Source organism: Miniopterus schreibersii, assembly GCF_964146895.1.
Source record: "Miniopterus schreibersii genome assembly, chromosome: 17".
In the NCBI taxonomy this organism is placed as follows: Eukaryota; Metazoa; Chordata; class Mammalia; order Chiroptera; family Miniopteridae; genus Miniopterus; species Miniopterus schreibersii.
This window is the reverse complement of record NC_138117.1, coordinates 992,978-1,002,984: the sequence shown is the minus strand read 5'-3', so window position 1 is coordinate 1,002,984 and position 10,007 is coordinate 992,978. Positions and strand designations below refer to the sequence as shown.

The 10,007-nt window shown below is 55.2% G+C and overlaps 1 long non-coding RNA gene across 1 annotated transcript in view; it reads right to left on the bottom strand.

The window, feature by feature from the left end:
* Positions 1 to 405: 405 nt before the first annotated feature.
* LOC308547145 overlaps positions 406 to 10,007 on the bottom strand; it is a 58,950-nt gene continuing 49,348 nt past the window's right edge. The window contains exon 4 of the long non-coding RNA XR_013997457.1: positions 406 to 626. This is a non-coding gene — a long non-coding RNA (uncharacterized lncRNA). The remainder of the gene's footprint in view (positions 627 to 10,007) is intronic.

The window sequence follows — 10,007 nt, the reverse complement described above, 5'->3', positions numbered from 1 at the left end:
AAGTGGACTTGGATGGTGTTAGGTTGTTCCATCCATAACCTTTTAAAATACACATGCCCCGGAAGCTCAGGGCCTGGCTGATGGTGGGAATGGTCAGGAGCCAAGCACAGCATCTGGGAGGGAGGCCAGCCGCCCCGCTCAGTGTCCCCAGGGCAGGCCTGCGGCCCTGACGCCCTGCCTCGGTTTACGGCTCCCAGGATGGGAATTTGATAATGCGGCAATGGGGGGGGGGGGGGGGCAGAGGAAGGGAGGGAGAGAGGGAGGGAGGGAGAGAGGGAGGGAGAGAGGAGAGCAGAAAGTGGGGCTGCAGTCGGGAGGCGCCGAAGGAGATGGGCGTGAGTGGGCAGCAAATTCAATGCAAGAATATTTTGTTCCTTGCCAGAGAGAAGCAGAAAGTATTTCTTTGGGTAATAACGAACTTTGTTTTATTGATGAATCTATGGGTGTGTGGGCTGTAACCAGGGTAACCGAGTGGGCAGTCTGGCAAGTTCCTGGTGAGAGACGGAGAAAGGATTCATCTGCGCTGATCCGCCCCCCAAATCCCGGAGCACCGGCGCTGGGAGGGGGCTCACCTTCGGGTCGGGGCGGGGCTGCGGGCGGCTGAAGAATCTGGCCTTCGTTTCATCCTTGGGAAAGGGAAAGAGGAAGACAGGAAAGAGAAGAAACGTGAGCCATGAAGTGGGGCCTGCTGGGGCAGAGCCCGAGTCTGCTTCTAGACACACACGCACAACTGCATCCTAAGAACGGGTGTGTGGCGGCCAGATTGCTCGAGACGGTGGGTCTTCAGCCCTTTGTCACCCCAGCCAGAGCTCAAGCAGGGGGCCCAGCATCTCCGGGGTCCTACCGGGCACCTCAGCACCCAAATCGAGGGTTGATAGGTACATAAAAGAAAAGTCTGTCTACTCAATGGGCCCAGTAAAGAATGATCTCTGACTGAGACAAATCAGGAGCTAATTATGCTGGATTCGCACAGGCCGGCCGCCTGCTGACCGAGCTGGGAGACCCTGAACGAAATGGCGTGGCCTGCGGAGGTGGGGTTTCTGCGAAAAGAACCGAGGCCCAGTGGGGCTAACATGCTCCTACACTTTCACTGATCGACGCGCACGGCTGGTGCTTCAGCGGGACGGTCACGTCCGGCACCCCCCTGGCCAGTTTTCTGGGGGACCTTGACCCATGCGTGTCTATGAACCACCCCCCATTTCCATTCACTTTAACTCTGTCCTGAGTTCAAGCTTTAAAGTTAGGACTTTAGCCCGGCCGGGCGTGGCTCAGCGGTTGAGCGTCGACCTGGGATCCAGGCGATCGGGTTCGATTCCCGGTCGGGGCACATGCCCGGGTTGCGGGCTCGATCAATGACTCTCTCATCATTGATGTTTCTATCTCTCTATCCCCCTCTCCTTTCCTCTCTCTGAAAGCAATAAAGCTATAAAATAAATAAATAAAAATTAAAAAAAAAAAATTAAAGTTAGGACTTTAACATGACAGGGGCTCTTCCAATTATCTCCTGAAGGTTAACCTGGTTAATGCTAATAACGGCAGATATTTGGAAAGTAGATAAAATTTCAGCCCAGCTCCCACCCCGTCGCCGTAAAAACAGAGGCCAGATTTTTAACATCTTGCTGGGATTTCAGGCCAAGCCGCTGAGAAGCGGACCGCACGCGCCTGGCATTGCCACAGCCCCTTCCTGGCTCTACGCACTCATTTCCCTACAAGCCACTTAACTAATTCGGGTGCCCTTTGTTATTCCACAGTCTCACGTGACACCTAATCCTTAAAAGCGTTCGCTACAGATATTTCTGCCTTGTCTATTCCTTGGCCATTAACGTTGTTAAGGTGACGGGAACTTTGTGATTTGCACGGAGTTAAATTACGAGTATTTTTCCTTACGGCATTTGCATTTCGAATCATGATTGGAAGACGTTGCCCACTCCAGATTTATAAACCTATCCCCTCGCGTTTTCTCCGAATTCTCTGACAGTTTTAAAGTTTGTTTTACTCTCTAGTCCACCTGGAGTTCACTTTTGTGTATATTGTCACTGTAAGTGATCAGATTTGAGAGGCCTCTTTGGCTCCAGTGTTTGTTCTAATTTTGTTGTTTCTCCCCGGAAACGTGCAACCGTCCTAACATCTGGATGTCTGTCCTTCTGAAGCTCCTGGGGTTAGACAGAAGCAGCCCCCGCGTCAGGTCCCATTACTCACCCACCCCCGCCCCCCATCGGTCCCTCAACCCTCCGCACACTCCACTCCCTCCGCCCACGTCTGCTCCCCAAAGATAACGCCTGCCCTTCGTCCACTGTCCTGAGCTGGCTGACTTTTTGTGCTTTTGGGGTTCGAGTGACAGTCACTGAGAGCCAGCCCCTCTCCCGGCACATGGAGGTGGAGGCGCGCGGAGGAAGCGGCCTGCAGGTGACTCCTGGTTTCGAAGTCTCGGCTGTGTTTGATGAGCTGGAATCCACTTGAAGACATTGCACCAGATCAGCCCGATCCAGCTGGTCGAGGGCAGGGAGCGCCGGCCCTCGCGTCGCTGACAGTAACGGAAGGGCAGCCTTTATCTGAGCGACGGTGACCGAGCAGACTGCTCCCGGCCTGCCCACCAGACTGCAACGGGGGACAGGGCTGAACAAACAGTGTCTGTGCCCACAGAGCGGGGGTTCAGATAGGACAGGAGGAAGGAATTACTGCTGTTGACATTCTCACTTTCTTTTTTTTTTTGAGGAAATATCCGGCCATATTGGCTTCAGGAAAAAAGATCCCACAGACCATCTGTGTGAAGAGCTGTGTGAATGCAGACTCTCTGTGGACTTCCACATGCCCACGGTCACAGTGAACACAGGCTCTCCGTGGACTTCCACGTGCCCACGGTCACAGTGAACACAGGCTCTCCGTGGACTTCCACGTGGCCACGGTCACAGTGAACGCAGACTCTCTGTGGACTTCCACAAGGCCACGGTCATAGGCAGGGCCCCTGGGAAATCCCCAGCTTTTGTGTTTACTGGGCAGTGGGGGAAGCTGGGATGTGTTCTGCTAGTTGCATGTATGGCCCTTTATTTAAGTTAAAGGTATTGGGGTGACCCTGGTTACTAGGATCATACAGGTTTTGGGTGGGCAATTCTATGACACATGGTCCTTTTTGATATCTGCTTATCCCCCTGGGGTTATTCCCTGCAGGGGCTCCAGGACCCTGGAGACCCTCACCCACCTCGAGGCAGTGTTTCAGCCCAAGGCGTGTACCCCACAACCAAGGACCAACTTATCTCCCTCACAGGGGGGTGTCTTTTCTTTGGTCCTGCCACAATATCTTTCTAGAGACACAACACAGGGGAACTAAAAGTTCAAGCAGAATGAGAGAAGGAAAGGCAACTCTTCTTACATATTTTTGCACCCACTTGAGATATTTTCCTTCATTTGACAAAAAGGGGGGGAGGCAGAGAGAGATGGAGAGAGAGGGACGGGGGGGAGGGAGGGAGATGGAGCTAAGATGCCCCAGGTGCAGATCCTGTCCCCAGAAGCGGGCGTGGCCCCACCAGGCCACAGCATCCTGGGGGTGGGGGGGCTGGACAGTGTCTCCTTTCTTTGGAAACAACTGACAGCTTCTATTAAATCACTGTGCTCACGTTCGCTCATCTCGCCAGCTGCACAGCAGCTCTCAGGGTAATCTTCAAGGTCATGGAAAATGTCCTGTGGGCTGCTGTCTCCTCTCTCACAACAGAAAGGGGGGCGGTATCGGGACATCTGGCATCTGTGCCTGTGGGACACGGGGCCTGGCACTCGGGGCTCTGATCCTTCCGTCTCCGCCTTTGCCGTGTTTGTCACGTCCTGGGTTTTACTTTCCGTTTTGAATTCCTGAGTTTGTGAAGACCATGTTGCAGCCCCCTAACACTCTAGGAACCCAGAGCCTGGAGGGGAGGCAGACAGGCAAATCCACAGTTTTAATGCAACAAGAAATTCGATTTAATGAAGATACGTGTGGGCGGGGGCAGGAGCAAAGGAAAGGAGCCAAGTCTGCTTGGGAATCGGGCAAAGATTCGTAGGAGAGAAACACACCGGATGCGAGCTAGAGAAGCGATAAGAGAAGCGAGAGGCTGAGGGGCCGGGGGTCGGTCTGGGCGGGTGGAGAGTTAGGGATGAGGGGCACACAGGCAGGTGTGGACGGAGCACCAGGCAGGACAGGGACGTGGCCGAGGGATCGGAGGGGGAGGGCGTCCACCACGGGAAGGCCTTGCGTCCCATGAAAGAGTTTATGTGTTTATCCCAGGGGACGTGGGGAAGCAGCGGTATTTGGAGCAAGAAAAGGAAAGAAGCAGCTGTTTATCAGAGCTACTGACGGCATCAGGATGAGGGACGAGAGGCCAGGGAGGGAGCAGGGGCCGGGCCCGGAAGTGGGCCGTCGAGGTCACAGGCAGGAGAGGACGCTGGGAGCCCAACAGGTGCCTTTCGCTCTGTCTGACCAGACGGTCGATACGAAACAGTGAACAGAGAAAAGCTGGATCCGAGGCGCCCCTGTGACAGATGCTGAGTCAGGACCTGCTGTTGGGCAGGTGACGGGGAAGCTGCCAGGGAGAGAGGAGAGGGACACGTGGTCCTGTCCCAGGAAAGCTCCAGGTCTGGCGAGTGGGACCGGTCAGGGCAGCGCTATGGGCACACGAGGGGACAGGCATGAGTGTCTCTGGGGACAGACGTGCCAGAGCAGGTCGGTGACAGAGGATTTACCTCCTCTGCTTATTACAAACACGAACGTCAGGAGCGCTAGCAGGTTTCCGGATGCCTCCTACATACCAGCCTCTGAACATACGCTTTATGTTCCCCGCCTCCAAAAAGGCAAGATGCTAAATACTACTTTTTTGAAAAACTTGAGCCAATTAAATTGTCTCTTTTCTCTCCAAAGATCGGAATGACCTCAATTCTATTCTAACCAATGGGGAGCTGAGCACACTCCCTGCTGTCTGACCGGGCGACCGAGCTCCTGCAGTTCCCCCTGCCCCTCGGCGATAGTTATCCACAACACACAATTACCTTAATGAAAATAAAAGGCCTTAAAGATAACCTCTTCAAAGGCACACCTTTGGACCGCTAATGGCAGCACCTAATTTAGGTCGCCCCATTAATAATGGATTTAGCTCTTACTTAACAAGATTTTAAGGAAACATTAACAGATGGCCAATCACGTCCTATGTCTGTGCTCTAGTTAACAGCCCAGCTGATTATTAACTGCCCCTTAGCGGTTCAATGTGGGACAGAGCCCGAGGTCACCTGAGTGGCAGGTTCAGTGGAGGGACCCGATGTGCCTGGAGCTCCGGGTCCTGGGTCCTTATAGAGGCCTGGCCCGGACCCAACACCGGACAGCTCTCCCAAGGACACAGCCTGGCCTCCGTGTGTCCTTGCATTGTGTGCTGCGTGGCCTTGGGGAAGGCACCTGCCAATGGGGGGGGTGGACGTTTGAGTGGAGGGAAATCCGCTAAAGGGCATTCAGATGATCTCAAGTTACCTCTGAGGCCCGCAGAGGACAGATGTCTGCGCCGGCACCCCTAATCACTCAAAGGTGTTCTGGCCCTGGCCGGTGTGGCTCAGTGGTTGAGAGTCAACCCATGAACCAGGAGGTCGAGGTTCGATTCCTGGTCAGGGCACATGCCCGGGTTGTGGGCTCCATCCCCAGTCGGGGGCGTGCAGGAGGAGGCCAATCAATGACTCTCATCATTGATGTTTCTCTCTCTCCCTCTCTCCCTTCCTCTTCCTGAAACCAATAAAAACATATTTAAAAAATATATTTGTTGCTCAGATGGTTGGGGCCATTCAGACCTTTGGAGGGAACCGGTAACTTGGCCATTTTTATTAAACACTGATCGAGGAAAATGCGGTAAAAATAACTATTTGCAGATTTCGGCCGGTCCCAGAAAACTCCTGTTCCAATTGCAGGAAGCAGGTGCTGGGTTTGCTGGGGTTTGTCCCTCGATGTCTCCTCCCGGGGGCCGCCCCTGGCTGCAGTCGTGGGCGCCCAGTTTTGAGAGAGCAAAGCCGCGACCCCTCGGCTCTTGCTCAGGTCTCCTTGAACCTGGGTTAAGGGGCTGTTAATGCTCCTTCCGAAAGGAAGCAGGAGGGGCTGGAGGCCCAGGTCCCACGGTTAGGCCACCGCGCAGGGTGCGGCCACCTCCCGGGCCCCCAAACCCCAGGCTGGTCTCTGCGGAGTTTGCTTTCCTTGGGTTTTGGGGCCAGTTCCCCTGGAGGGGCTTTGGGCCGTTCGCATGACCCATGCGCCATCTAGTGGTGACCGGTGGGAAAGTCCCCCCAGAAGAGCAAACCGGGGGGTTCTTCCTGGGAGGACGGCCCCGCGCAGCGCCTCGCCTTTGGAGTTACGCTGAATTAGAGACCCCGCTTCTCATAAAATTGGCATGATCTCTGATCACCTGGGAGCCGAGCCCGTCGGGGGATTATCTCCGGCCAGGGCAGGGGGTGTTTCTGGACGGCAGAGGTTGACATTCGTTGCAGACGATTCCCGTTGCGCCAGGCCTGCTGTGGTCCCTCATTCACACCCATCCAGGCAAGAGTCTCGGGGGCAAATGCTCCAACTATGAGGTCAGGCTCTCTGGGCTCAGATTTCTGGCTCTGCCCTCTAGCACCCGAATGACCTCTGGAAAAACTGCCTAAACTCTCGGGCCTTCTGTAAACCCTTCCTGTGCAGAAGGCGGACTGAGAAAACACACGCCGAGCCCTTGCACACGTGCCCGAGGCAGGGGCACTGACTCAACAATGTAGGTATTGTTAACGATTGTGAAACGTCGGCAAAATGGGCCACGCTTTCCCGTCCACCCGGTTCTTCAATCAGCCGCAGAACAGCGAAAGCTTTTCCGCCAACACCACGGTCCTGTCACTGGCGTTGGCTGGCTGCTCCCAGAAGAGACGGAATTTACAGACTCCTGTGGGAACTTCAGAGGCCCGGCCCACCCAGTAACCCCACACCGGTGCGTCCTTCAGACAGTGGAAGGGGGGGTGTTGGCAAACGGAACTTCTGTCTTGATGGAGAGGGGCCCGAAATGCACTCACCCATCAGTCTGCGGATTATGTACCTATCTCTCTGCTTTCTGCTGGTGGTTCTTGAACCGTCCGCTGCTCATTCCTGCAGCGTGACATTGCAATACGTCCTAGTTTAGTTTTCCTGGTTGCATGGGAGGTCGAGAGGAGGAGCTGTCCATCGCTGCGGAAGGCGCTGCGCGTTGGACCAGCGCTGAGCTCAAGTGCAGGCACCAGGCACACTTGGGAATGAGACGTCGGGTTGACGGGTTTTGATCGACGGAGTATAGAGGAGCTGGATGCAGGTTCTGCTTAGAGAACCGAGGCCCAGGGCAGGTGTCCCAGGGACGGCAGGTGCCCCGGGGGAAGGTGCCCAGGCGCTGACGGGGCAGGATGCGAGCACCAGCTGCTGGGACGTGAAACACCAGGACGCCCTCTGCTCACTTTGCTTTCTGAGCGTTAAAACCTGGTCTAACCCGTTCAAACATTCACTGAACAGGCCAAGTGCATGTGTCGGGGACCCGTCGGGATTCAGGGACTCAAGTGGACGGATGCCAGCTCCCAAGAAGCTTCCTTCCCGGGGGAGGGCCAGATGAAACGATGTACAGCCTACAAACCACAACAAACGACTGTGTCGCATCTACGGGGCAGCTTTGAGTTGAGGGGTCAGGAACTAACTCTCACTGAGAAATTCAAACATAACCTAAGATCTGAGGAGAGGAGCCGGTCACATAAACATCAGCCACACAAACATCCTTCCAGCCAAAGAAACAGCCGGCGAGGAAAACGGGCTGAGCCGGGTGTGCCCGGGGGACGGCCCCGCCCGGAGGAAAGGCCTCCACTTCCCTTGGGTTCCCAGCCCGAGCGCCCCAAGATCGGGGGTGGCAGCCGGCAGTCTCGGACAACTCGGGTCATTTCCTGCCCTGTTTTGAAAATGCCGCTAAAGAGAGTACCAGCGGGTCCTTTCTCAAGATGGCGCGATTCCCAGAAAAACAACCCGGCAAAATTTTCTTTAACCAACCGTCGGGGGTTTATTAACTTTCCCGTCTGCGTTAGACACCCACAGGCATAGCGCCGTCCTCACAGCACCCCTAGGACAGGGAAAGACGTTCATCTCCAGGTTACAGGCGAGTAATCGAGGGCACACAGCTCTCCCGGGGCGGAGCTGAGACTCGAACTCAGGTTTCCCCGGGGCCTCTTTGAAGGAGAGACAGAGGAGCTGGGGGCCAGGGCGACCTACTGAGAAACAAGCCCCCACCTCTGGGGTCCATGCAGGTGACTAAGGAATGAATGGGGGTCTCTGGCTATGCACATGTGACCAGTACACGCATGCACACGCATGCACACGCACGCACGGGCGCACACATTGAAAACTCCAGCTGCGACACCCTCCTTCTCTCTGATGGCTGATGCTCCCCGAAGCCGACGAGCCCTGGGATTACCACTTGGAAAATACTTGCTCTGTCTAGAAACCTGGGGACTCGGAAGTTTTAAAACAACGTGAGAAGAAAAAGCCTTTAGGATGCGCAACACGGGCAAACACATTCGAACTGATATATGTGCACGTAGAATATATATTTCTATGTCCTTAGGCAGATGTCAAATATTGAATCAAGGGACAGCAGTTTTATTAAACAGGAACAGGGTGGGTAGAAGCTCTTGCAAAATAACAAAAATGTTATGGCAAAAAGAAAAAATTCAGAAAAGGCCTTAAAAGTTAAGTATCTAGTCACGGCAGCTCCCACGGGAAGAAGGAAGGAAGTGAGATGACGCCGGAAGAGGCGGGAACCAAGGACATTACACAAAAGTAAAGGACTTGGAACCGAGGCTGAGAAGTCCAGTGAGGACCCGGAGTTTCCAGAGAGGACACGAAGGTCGTCCGCGGAGGACCAGGCAGAAGATCAGCCTTCTGCCCCGAGGGGACGCCAGGGACTTGGGGGAAAAGGGAGAGTCATCGAATCTCGTGAAGGGGACTTTCGGCCGCGCGTCCCAGACCCAGCCAAGCGGCCGACCAGAGAAAGGGCAGAGTCAGTACCTTTCTAGGCGTCCAAGGTGTTTCGCCAGGAATGGGAGCCGCCAGGTCTGCGGTTTTCCTGGGAGTCTCTGGAGGATGTTTGCCACCGAAACGAGGGGCAAAGCAAAGCGAGAGGAAGGCCTGGGACCCAGGAGGAGACTTAGAGAAGTCAAAACGCCAGCGCCCGGCCTCCGGGCGGCCGGCAGAGCCGCAGGTCCAGACGGGGGGAGAGGGACTGAGGAGTGTCCAGGAGAGAACAAGCAGCCGCAGAGGCAGGCGACAGGCATTTGTGAGGAAAAGTCCACGGAGGAAACTTAAGAAGAACAAATATATACAGCAAGGTGCACAGGAAACTAACCAAATAAAAAACACAATAGTTAGCTCGGGGGGAGTCAGAACGTTGCCTGAAAATAGAAATGTAATCCCAGCGAGTCACGGGAAGCATTTTCCACCAGCACGAAAATGCCATCAGGGGAAATGGATCTGACCGAGTGAGTGTTCCAGCCGCTAATGGACAGCGAGTGGCGCCGGAGACCACAGCCCCTTCTCTGCGAAAGGACGTCGGCAGAGACGCTCGGCCTCCAGGGGCTGTGCTCCAGTGACGGGCGGAGGGTCCTGGGGATGGGCTGCTTCAGGTCTGGAGCGAGGGGTGCACCCCACAAGCCGGGGGCGCCTCGCGGTGCCTGAGGCTGCGGAGCGGCTGCCCGGGGCTCACCCCGGCGTTCCCGCCGCCTCTGTTTGTAGGGAGATGAAATCTTTCGTTACAGAAAAGTAAAGCCCTGGCCAGGGTGGCTCAGTTGGTTGGGTGTCATCTGGGCACCAAAAGGTCACCAAACCTGGTCAGGGCACATGCTCCGGGTTTGGGCTCAGTCCCCGGTAGGGAAGGTGCGGGAGGCAGCCGATCCATGTTTCTTTCTCACATCGACGTTTCTCTCTCTCCCTCTCCTTTTCTCTCTAAAATCAATTTTTGAAAATTAAAAAAAATAAT